The 11,504-nt window shown below is 53.9% G+C and overlaps 1 protein-coding gene across 2 annotated transcripts in view; it reads right to left on the reverse strand.

Annotated features, from left to right (window-relative positions):
• LOC119975971 (PHD finger protein 1-like) overlaps positions 1-5,281 on the reverse strand; it is a 48,985-nt gene extending 43,704 nt beyond the window's left edge. The window contains exons 1-2 of one of the 2 annotated variants that reach the window (XM_038815969.1): positions 5,262-5,281; positions 1,136-1,307 (exon numbers count right to left, since the gene is read on the reverse strand). The gene's annotated coding sequence lies outside the window, so the exon portion shown is untranslated. Of the gene's footprint in view, positions 1-1,135; positions 1,308-2,712; positions 2,734-5,261 lie in introns of those variants that run through there. The other variant, XM_038815970.1, reaches the window with a different exon arrangement.
• Positions 5,282-11,504: the final 6,223 nt, after the last annotated feature.

Consider the following 11,504-nt stretch of genomic DNA (forward strand, 5'->3'; position numbering starts at 1 on the left):
AACCTCCTCTGTACTGCCTCCAATAATATATCTCTCCTTAAATAAGGGACCAAAGCTGTTCACCGTATTCTAAATGTGGACTCACTCGTACCTTGTACAGTTGCAGCAACACCTCGTCACTTTGCTTCTTCAGCCCCCCTTGAAAGAAAAAACAACAATCCATTTGCCTTCCCCATTACCTTCCCCACCTGTATGCTTGCTTTCTGGGTTTCATGAACAAAGACCAAGTCCCTTTATGCTACAGCTTTCTGCAGTCTCCCTCCATTTAAATAATAATCCACCTTCTCATTCTTCCAAAATGAACAATCTCACATTTTCCCCACGTTGAATCCCGTTTGCCGGTTTCCTGCCCACTCACTGAGTGAGCCTGTCAATGCCTTGGAGATGGTGGAGGGTAAATCTACTGGAATGGTGCCAGGACGAGGGGCCTCAGTTCATGTGGAGTGACCAGAGAAGCCGGTGGTTGTTCTCCCAACAGCAGAGGAGGTCAAGAGGAGACGCGATGGAGGTGTTGAAAATTTCAAAGGGTTGTGATTCAGTAGATGCAGAGAAACTGTGACAGGAAGGTCAATAACCAGGGTGGCACAGATCTGTATAAGTGCCGGGGGGGAGGGGAGACTCTTTTCCCTCAGTGAGTTGTGGAGAGCTTTGTCCAGAAACAGATTCAATGGTTATTTCCACGTCAGATAAATGTTGGAAATGGGTGATAGGGAAAGAGAGGCTGGTGGGGGGGGGCATTCGGCCCATTGAGTCTGCACCTACACTCCGCAAGAGCACTCTACCACTTTCCCCGTCCATCCCCTAACCTGCACATCCCTAAGGGGCAATTTATCATGGCCTATCCACCTAACCCGCACATCCCAGAGGAAACCCACACAGGCACGGGGAGAGAGTGCAAAGACCACACAGATGGTCACCCGAGGCTGGAATTGAACCCAGGTCCCTGGTGTTGTGAGGCAGCAGTACTAACCACTGTGCTACCACTACACTGGTGGTTCTGTTGAAGAGTGGAGCATGGGCAGGGTAAGGCACAATTGGCCTTGTGTGCTGTATGGTTGTACAGTGCGCCATATCGGCGTCTAACATTCATTCAATTACATAACCTGCCCGGGAACAGCAGACAGAGAGCACTTACACTTAGGTGGGATTCCACCGGGTTAGAAGAGAGAGTGCGCTGGAGGTCTGAAGATGTCCTGTCTCCCCTCAGGTTGGCATCTAGCGGTGAGTTCCCTGCACAGGACGCAGTGCTGACCCTGGCACGGTGAGTACATTACGCGGTGCAGACAGGGCGCTCCCAATGCTCAAAGCTGTGGAGAGTAAACAAATTGGCACAAACAATCGGGGAAGGCAGCACAAGAGAAACAAGACAGTGGTGTCCCCAATACATCCCAGCCCATGCCCCAACTCTGCAGCTCGCGTGTTTTAGAAGAACTAAGTTAACCCAAGCTCTCGTCTCTTTGGAGAAGCATTGGAGAAGATGCATGAAAGATTTACAAAGGATGGCACCACAACTGCTGGGCTATAACTACCAGGAAAGGCAGAACGAGCTGGTGCGCTTTCCACGAGAAGCCTAAATGGTGGCACAATAGGAGGGCTTTAATATTATGAGGTCAGAGGCTAGGGATCCTGCGGCGAGTAACTCACCTCCCGACTCCCCAAAGAACGTCCATCATCTACAAGTTACTAGTCAAGTGGGGGTTTGTGATACAGAGCCCAGACCACAGCGCGGGTTCAATCCCTACCTTCTCAACCTTGCCCCTTGCCTGAGGTGCGGTGACCCTCAGGTTAAATCACCACCAGTCAGCTCTCCCCCCTCAAAGGGGAAAGCAGCCTAGGGTCATCTAGTAATATGGCGACTTTACCGTTACAAGTCAGGAGTACTCTCCACTTGCCTGGATGAGTGCAGCTGCCAACAAACTTGAGAGGCTTTACACCATTCAGGACAAAGCAGCCCACTCCCACCACCACTGAAGCACAGAAGCAGCCATATGTACCATCTACAAACTGCACTGCACCTCGAGCAGTACCTCCGAAATCCACAACCTCTACAATGTAGAAAGGCAAGGGCAGCAGAGGGCTGGGTGCCCCATCACCTCCGAGCTACACACCACCCTGACTTGGAAATATATCGGCCGTTCCTTCGCTGTCACTGGGTCAAAATCCTGGAACACCCTCCCTAACAGCACTGTGGGTATATCTACACCGCAGTGGTTTAAGAAGGCAGCTCATCACCACCTTCTGAAGGGCAATCAGGGATTGACAATAAATACTGAGCTAGCCCACATCCCATAAATAATTTTTTAAAATGAAAGGATTTGACAGGTTAGACATGGAAAATATGTTTCCACTTGTGGGGCAAGCCCAAGACCAGGCAACATAAATCGAAGCGAGTCACTATGAAAACCACGGAGGAACTTAAACTTCGGAGAGTGGCGAGAACGTGGAACTCGCTAACCACAGGGAGTGGCTGAGGCAGGTAACTGAGAAGCATTTAAGCCGAGACTGGATAAGGCCTCAAACGCTGATGGAGCGAAGGTGAAGAGTCGTGTGGAAACTTAAAACACCGGGATGGACCAGTCTGACAAAAGGCCTGAGTTGACGGTGTACAATTCTCAGCAAAGGAGGCGGTTTCTGGGGTGCCAGAGATTAAGGAGCGCGTTGGTCCTGCTGACTGACAGAAAATACAAGCAGGTTATATGGCGAGGCACTTACTGCAGCAGGAAATCCCCCAGGGCTTGCCTTGAACTCCAACCAGCCTAGACGCACAGGTTGCCGAGCTGTGGGAGTTCACTGATGCATCTAAATGGGATAATATCAGATGACTTGCTCTGAACCTATCAACTGCGACACTGCCATTACATGATCTTTGTGCCGCACACACACTGCACCACCAGTAGGTGGCGACGCTTCACCACACTCGCACCATGCAGACCGGAACGTGGTGTGGCTTTAAGTGGAATGCTGATTCTGAAAGATGGTCCGTCACTGTCCACCGGGGTGGTTGGTGGGTCACTTCGAGGTGCACGTCGATGACCCGCAATGCCACGGCGGACACCATACAAGGGAGGAGGCCAGAACTCTCATCCCGACTGCTCACACAATCAGAACAGCTACCACTGACTTCCCAGCCTGAGCCCCTTGCGCAGTACCAGTCGTCATCAAGTGGTAATTTCACAGAGGGCATCGGTTCACACACCAGCAACTAATAAATCTGGAATATACAGATTCAGCCTTGGTAATGGTGACTGTGAAACCATCGGCGATTGTCATGAAAACACATCTGGTTCACCAGGGGCAGCACGGTAGCATTGTGGATAGCACAATTGCTTCACAGCCCCAGGGTCCCAGGTTCGATTCCGGCTTGGGTCACTGTCTGTGTGGTCCGCACATCCTCCCCGTGTGTGCGTGGGTTTCCTCCGGGTGCTCCGGTTTCCTCCCACAGTCCAAAGATGTGCAGGTTAGGTGGATTGGCCAGGATAAATTGCCCTTAGTGCCCAAAATTGCCCTTAGTGTTGGGTGGGGTTACTGGGTTATGGGGATACGGTGGTGGTGTTGACTTTGGGTATGGTGCTCTTTCCAAGAGCCGGTGCAGACTCGATGGGTCGAATGGCCTCCTTCTGCACTGTAAATTCTATGATCTATGATCACCGATGTCCCTTTAGCGACAGAAATTTGGCCCTTAAAATTTTTTTTTAGAGTATCCAATTCCTTTTTCCAATTAGGGGCAATTTTAGCATGGCCAATCCACCTATCCTGGGCACGTTTTTGGGTTGTGGGGGTGAGACCCACGCAGACATGTGAAGAATGTGCAAACTCGACACAGACAGACAGTGACCCGCGGCCGGGATCGACTCTGGGTCCTCAGAGCCGTGATGGAATCTGGCACCCCTACCCGGTCTGACATACATGTGACTCCAGACCGACAGCGATGAGATTGACAACTCTTTAGCTGCTCTTTGAAATGGCCCAACAAGCTCCATAGTTCGAGGGACGGGCTTGACATTAAATAATTATTTCTTTTCTTTTAAACTGCAAGCTACAACAATTCAGATTCCGAACAAGACTGAAGTTACCAATGATTCTGTTCAATTAGCATAGGTTTGAAGACAATATTTTTTTCTCAAAAGAATGGTCATCAAGGAGATTTTATATTAGAATGCTGCAAAAAAACGCTGGGCGACACGATGGTGCGGTAGTTAGCACTGCTGCCTCATGGTGCCAGGGACCCGGCTTCGATCCCAACCACGGGTCACTCTCCATTTCTGCATGGGTCTCATGCCCACAACCCAAAGAGGTGCTGGGTAGGTGGATTGGCCACACTAAATTGCCCTTTAATTGGAAAAATGATTGGGTGAGCGTGTTCCCTTGTAAGCAAGAACATGAGAATTAGGAGTAACAGCCGGCCACTCTGTCCCTCGAGCCTCTTCCGCTATTCAAAAAAGATCATGTCCGATCACATCACCACCATGTTCCAGTAGCTACAACACCGGCAACTACCCGGCAATGTGGAAAATTGTCCAGCTCTCGTGGACACAGGACAAATCCAACCCAGTTAATTACCACCCTATCAGTCTGCTCTCAATCATCAGTAATATGATGGACGGGGTCATCAACAGTATCAGCAATAACCAGCTTACTGATGCTGTTTGGATTCTGCCAGGGTCCCTCAGCTCATTACAGCCTTGGTTCAAACATAGACAAAAGAGCTGAACTCCAAAGGTGAGGTGAGAATGACTGCCCCTTGACATCAGGGCAGCATTTGACCGAGTGTGGCATCTAGGGGTCCGAGCTAAACTGGAGTCCAGGGAATCAGGGGGGAAACTCTCCACTGGTTGGAGTCATACCCGGCACATAGGAAGATGGTTGTGGTGGTTGGAGGCCACTCATCCGAGCTCCAGGATATCACTGCAGGAGTTCCTCAGAGAAGTGTCCATGGTCCAACCATCTTCAGCTGCTCCATCAGTCACCTCCCTTCCGTCAGAAATGGGGATGTTCGCTGACGACTGCACAATGTTCAGCACCATTTGCAACTCCTCAGACACGGAGGAGCAAGACCTGGACAATATCCAGATTTGGGCTGACAAGTGGCAACTTACATTCACGCCACACAAGTGCCGGGCAGTGACCATCTTCAACAATCTTGGTTGGGGGGGGGGGGGGGGGGGTCGACTATTGACCACAAACCTAAGTGGACCGGCCATATAAATACTGTGGCTACAAGGATATTTCAGAAGCTGGGAATTCTGTGTCAAGTAACTCACCTCCTGACTCCCCAAAGCCTGTCCAGCATCTGCAAGGCACAAGTCAGGAGTGCGATGTAACTCTCTCCACTTGGCCTGGATGAGTGCAGCTCCAACAAAAGGAGCTGGTAACTCTGTAACTTTAAAGCTGCACACAGAACTCTGGGTGCTTTCTCAGGAAGACCCTGTACATTTGTAACAAGACTTCCCTACTTTTACACTTCAACTCTCTTGCAATAAAGGCCAGCTCCCCATTTCTCTTCCTTAATCCCTTGCTACTGCATTCTGACAATTTTGATCAAGTGTACAGGGCACCCAGATCACTCTGCACCTCAGCAATCTAGTCTCTCTCCATTTATATAATAATATACTTTCAAATACGTCCTACAGTGGTTATTAATTCTTATTGTGTGAAAACATCTATGTTTATGTCTTTGGCATGAATGAATAATTTCATGATATTTAATAGATCAGATTAATGCTTATAAATCGCTCCCCTTTAGTAGTGAAAAAGCAGTGATGTATTTATTATTTGCACAGGTTCCAACTGATGGACATGTTTTGGTTTTGTGTGCCCCCCCCCCCACCCCCATCCCTGCAAAAGTGGTCAACTTCATGAATTTATAGCTGAGACAGCACAGCAAGATCCAACAACAGCTACATTATGGAGGGCAGATGATTTCGGGAGGGTAATTGTTGACGGGCAGACATTGCCCAGAGCACCGGTGGGGAGAAGTCCCCTGCACTTCCTCGAAATAGCTCCACAGGATTGTTCACGCTCATCCGAGGGGGGCAGGTTGTGGCTTCGTTTTAACCCCCGCCACTCCTCCGGGCCCGTGAACCCACTGCGTACTGTCAGAGAGGCGAGAGGGCTACCCTTCGAGGGCGGTCAGCTGGAAACATCGTCAAAGCTAGTGCGGGCATGGCAAAACCCAGCGAGTGCTGGGACCCAGCCCAGGCATACCTGTGTACACAGAAACATCTCAGATGGTTGAGATGGCAGCGCGAGGCAAGGAGGTTTGTTGCCATCCTGGCGACATTGACCACACAAAAGGAAAAGAGGAGTAAAACGCGGAAAGAAAAGGTGCCAGTAACATATCCCCAGCTCTTCTTTCATAGCTGAAAATGGAATTCCAGTCCGACTTATTCCTACTGGGATTTGCACATTTGGAACTGGTTCCTCTTCCTTCTTCAAATCAGAGATGCTCCAGTCCTCAATTCTCCTGCAGATGCCGCACCGTTCCCCCCTCTGCTCCTCCCCACACTTTTTCTCCCTCTCTCTCTCTCCATCTTCTGTCCTCACCAATTCTCAGCTTTCATTCAAGTCAGGAGGTGTTTTAAAATTAGAGCTGGAAATAAAGAAACTCACAGAACCTATTGGAACAAGTCTGAGGTAGACGGTAAATGCTACAGACACAGTGATAGAGGCTGCCCTGCACACGGACACACTGTCACACACACACTGCCCCACACGCACACTCCCCGCGCGGACGCACGGCCCCCCCCGCGCGGACGCACGGCCCCCCCCCGCGCGGACGCACGGACCCCCCGCGCGGACCCCCCCCCCCCCGCGCGGACGCACGGACCCCCCCCCCCCCGCGCGGACGCAACGCCCCCCCCCCCCCCCCCCGCGCGGACGCACGGACCCCCCCCCCCGTGCGGACACACGGACCCCCCCCGCGCGGACACACGGACCCCCCCCGCGCGGACACACGGACCCCCCCCCCCCCCGGCGCGGACACACGGACCCCCCCCCCGCGCGGACACACGGACCCCCCCCGCGCGGACACACGGACCCCCCCCCCCCCCGCGCGGACACACGGGACACCCCCCGCGCGGACACACGGACCCCCCCGCGCGGACACACGGACCCCCCCCGCGCAGACACACGGACCCCCCCGCGCGGACACACGGACCCCCCCCGCGCGGACACACGGACCCCCCCCGCGCGGACACACGGACCCCCGCCGCGCGGACACACGGAGCCCCCGCGCGGACACACGGACCCCCCCCGCGCGGACACACGGACCCCCCCGCGCGGACACACGGACCCCCCCGCGCGGACACACGGACCCCCCCGCGCGGACACACGGACCCCCCCCCGCGCGGACACACGGACCCCCCCCGCGCGGACACACGGACCCCCCCGCGCGGACACACGGGACCCCCCCGCGCGGACACACGGCCCCCCCCGCGCGGACACACGGACCCCCCCGCGCGGACACACGGACCCCCCCCGCGCGGACACACGGACCCTCCGCGCGGACACACGGCCCCCCCCCGCGCGGACACACTGCCCACACAGCCCCCCGTGGACACACAGCCCCCCGTGGACACACTACCCCCCACGTACTTCCCCCCACTCACACACACACACACACTGCCCCCCCACCCACACATTGCTCCCCCACCACCCACACACTGCTCCCACCCCCACACTGCCCCCCCACCCACACACTGCTCCCCCCCACCACCCACACATTGCTCCCCCACCACCCACACACTGCTCCCACCCCCACACTGCCCCCCACATACTTCCCCCCACTCACACACACACACACATAAAGCCACAATAATACCATTTCACTGGGTGCAATGCTCAACAGGGAACCTTCATGAGGAATACGGACAACCCTTTAAGGCAGTTAGGATTTCCACCATTCACACTTGTTGCAAAGAGGATTGTGTGTGTATGTGTCTGTGTACATCTGCCTGTCTGTGTGTCTCTGTCTGTGCGTGTCCGTGTGTGTGTCTGTCCGTGTGTCTGTGCGTGTGTCTGTGTACATCTGCCTGTCTGTGTCTGTCTGTCTGTGTGTCTCTGTCTGTGTGTGTCTGTGTCTGTGCGTGTGTCTGTCCGTGTGTGTGTCTGTCTGTCTGCGTGTGTGTCTGTGTGTATCTGTCTGTGTGTGTCTGGCTGTGTGTGTCTGGCTGTGAGTGTCTGTGTCTGTGCGTGTGTCTGTGCGTGTCCGTGTGTGTGTGTCTGTCTGTCTGTGTGGGCAGGAGGCTGTGAGGCGTGCCTTTTTTTAAAATGTGTCTGTCCCTCAGTGGGTATGCTGGTGTCTGTCCCTCAGTGGGTATGCTGGTGTCTGTCCCTCAGTGGGTATGCTGGTGTCTGCCCCTCAGTGGGTATGCTGGTGTCTGTCCCTCAGTGGGTATGCTGGTGTCTGTCCCTCAGTGGGTATGCTGGTGTCTGTCCCTCAGTGGGTATGCTGGTGTCTGTCCCTCAGTGGGTATGCTGGTCTCTGTCCCTCAGTGGGTATGCTGGTGTCTGTCCCTCAGTGGTATGCTGGTGTCTGTCCCTCAGTGGGTATGCTGGTGTCTGTCCCTCAGTGGGTATGCTGGTGTCTGTCCCTCAGTGGGTATGCTGGTGTCTGTCCCTCAGTGGGTATGCTGGTGTCTGTCCCTCAGTGGGTATGCTGGTGTCTATCCCTCAGTGGGTATGCTGGTGTCTGTCCCTCAGTGGGTATGCTGGTGTCTGTCCCTCAGTGGGTATGCTGGTGTCTGTCCCTCAGTGGGTATGCTGGTGTCTGTCCCTCAGTGGGTATGCTGGTGTCTGTCCCTCAGTGGGTATGCTGGTGTCTGTCCCTCAGTGGGTATGCTGGTGTCTGTCCCTCAGTGGGTATGCTGGTGTCTGTCCCTCAGTGGGTATGCTGGTGTCTGTCCCTCAGTGGGTATGCTGGTGTCTGTCCCTCAGTGGGTATGCTGGTGTCTGTCCCTCAGTGGGTATGCTGGTGTCTGTCCCTCAGTGGGTATGCTGGTGAATGTCCCTCAGTGGGTATGCTGGTGTCTGTCCCTCAGTGGGTATGCTGGTGTCTGTCCCTCAGTGGGTATGCTGGTGTCTGTCCCTCAGTGGGTATGCTGGTGTCTGTCCCTCAGTGGGTATGCTGGTGTCTGTCCCTCAGTGGGTATGCTGGCGTCTGTCCCTCAGTGGGTATGCTGGCGTCTGTCCCTCAGTGGGTATGCTGGTGTCTGTCCCTCAGTGGGTATGCTGGTGTCTATCCCTCAGTGGGTATGCTGGTGTCTGTCCCTCAGTGGGTAGGCTGGTGTCTGTCCCTCAGTGGGTATGCTGGTGTCTGTCCCTCAGTGGGTATGCTGGTGTCTGTCCCTCAGTGGGTATGCTGGTGTCTGTCCCTCAGTGGGTATGCTGGTGTCTGTCCCTCAGTGGGTATGCTGGTGTCTGTCCCTCAGTGGGTATGCTGGGTTCTGTCCCTCAGTGGGTATGCTGGTCTCTGTCCCTCAGTGGGTACGCTGGTGTCTGTCCCTCAGTGGGTATGCTGGTGTCTGTCCCTCAGTGGGTATGCTGGTGTCTGTCCCTCAGTGGGTATGCTGGTGTCTGTCCCTCAGTGGGTATGCTGGTGTCTGTCCCTCAGTGGGTATGCTGGTGTCTGTCCCTCAGTGGGTAGGCTGGTGTCTGTCCCTCAGTGGGTATGCTGGTGTCTATCCCTCAGTGGGTATGCTGGTGTCTGTCCCTCAGTGGGTATGCTGGTGTCTGTCCCTCAGTGGGTATGCTGGTGTCTGTCCCTCAGTGGGTATGCTGGTGTCTGTCCCTCAGTGGGTATGCTGGTGTCTGTCCAAGTCCAGCCTGTTGGGTCGTCTAAATGCAACAAAAGGAGAATATGCTGCGCTGGCTGGTGACAAATTCACCACCTCACAGCAACAGCCCCAAAACAAAAACTCCAACTGAAAAGCAGTAAATGAAGAGGGCGTTTCTTACAGAATACCAAAAAGGTTAGAGAGCCAGATTTACGAGCAGCCGGAGCAGTTGAGACAGGAAACTCATTTAAACCCGCAGGGAAACCGTGTTTTCTTGCACAAGATGTCAAAGGCCTCGTAATTTATAACAACAAAAGAAGCCCAGTCATCGTGAAGGGAGCAACCCTCAAACAAGGCAGTTCAGAGGGAAACAATTTAACCCACTCCCTGCCGAGCTGTAACCGAGCAGTGAATAACCCACACTGAACAAGCTGGCCAGGGTTGTCATGGGAACTCAAGACATGGAAGGGAGGGGGGGGGGGGGGAAGCAAAAACATGGGAGGGCTGCTGCAGAGAGGTATTAGATCACAACGGCAGCAGGCTGTGGAAACCATTCGTAGGACTGGCCCACTATCTCAAGTTTGTCAATGTGGTCTGTCCTCAAAGTTAACCTGGCCACAAAGGCCTCAGGCTCCATCCCTTGCCTGCTCTCAGTCCAGACTCCGCACTTTCACTATCGGGGGCGGGGGCGGGGGGGCCCGACTCCGTAACCTCAGATGAATCAGGCTAAAATGGTGGGATATGAGAGGATGGTGGCTGTAGCAATGGAACATCATGCATACACCCCCTCCCCACCCCCCACAGATTCTGCCTCCTCAGGTGTCCCTCGAGTAGCCCACTGTAGGTTAGGCCCAGCATTTATTGGCTATTCCTGGTTCCTCTCGAGAAGGTGGTGGTGAGCTTGACCCGTTGCAGTCCCTGTGGGGTACTGTTACGAGAGTAAGTTCCCAGATTTTGAGCCAGCGACAGTGAAGGAACGGTGATATATTTCCAAATCAGCTTGGAGAGTGATTTGGGGGGGGGACCCTCCAGGTATCTGCTGCTCTTGTCCTTCTAGACGGTAGTGGTCGTGGGTTTGGAAGGTGCTGCCTGAGGAACCTTGGTGAGTTACAGCAGTACGTCTTGTAGATGGTACACACGGCTGCCACTGTTTATCGGTGGTGGAGAGAGTGAATGTTTGTGGGCCTGATGCCAATCAAGCGGGGCTGCTTGGTCCTCAATGGTGTTGGGCTTCTTCAGTGTAACTGACCCTAAATCATACCTCAACTAAATGGTAAACAGACGGTACCTCAATGGCTGGTCTGAGAGCAGAGTGGTTAGGTTACTGGACTAGTAATGCGGAGCCACGAGTTCACATCCTACAATGGCAGCCAGGGAATTTATATCCAATTATATAAATTCTAGAAATTTAGTAACTGTAATGGTGGCCATCTGGATTGCCATCATCGCATCCACTCCTGCCTTTTTCCGGAAAGGAATTCTGCCATCCTGTCCCATGGATCATGGCCAAGACTTTGGACTTGCTCACATCTTAACTTCCTTCACCATTGTGCTCAGGGCAGTGGCTCACCACTATCCTCTCAAATACAGGCTTGTTTGGCCGGCGACACTCGAATCGAGCTTCCATCTTCAGTGGCAGTGCTCTGTTCAGCACGGGTCAAACAACCCTGTCCACAGCCAATCCGGGTTAAATAAGATCAGTGTCGCTGGCAAGACAACCATCTATTTGCC

The sequence above is a fragment of the Scyliorhinus canicula genome, chromosome 13, assembly GCF_902713615.1.
Source record: "Scyliorhinus canicula chromosome 13, sScyCan1.1, whole genome shotgun sequence".
Classification (NCBI taxonomy): Eukaryota; Metazoa; Chordata; class Chondrichthyes; order Carcharhiniformes; family Scyliorhinidae; genus Scyliorhinus; species Scyliorhinus canicula.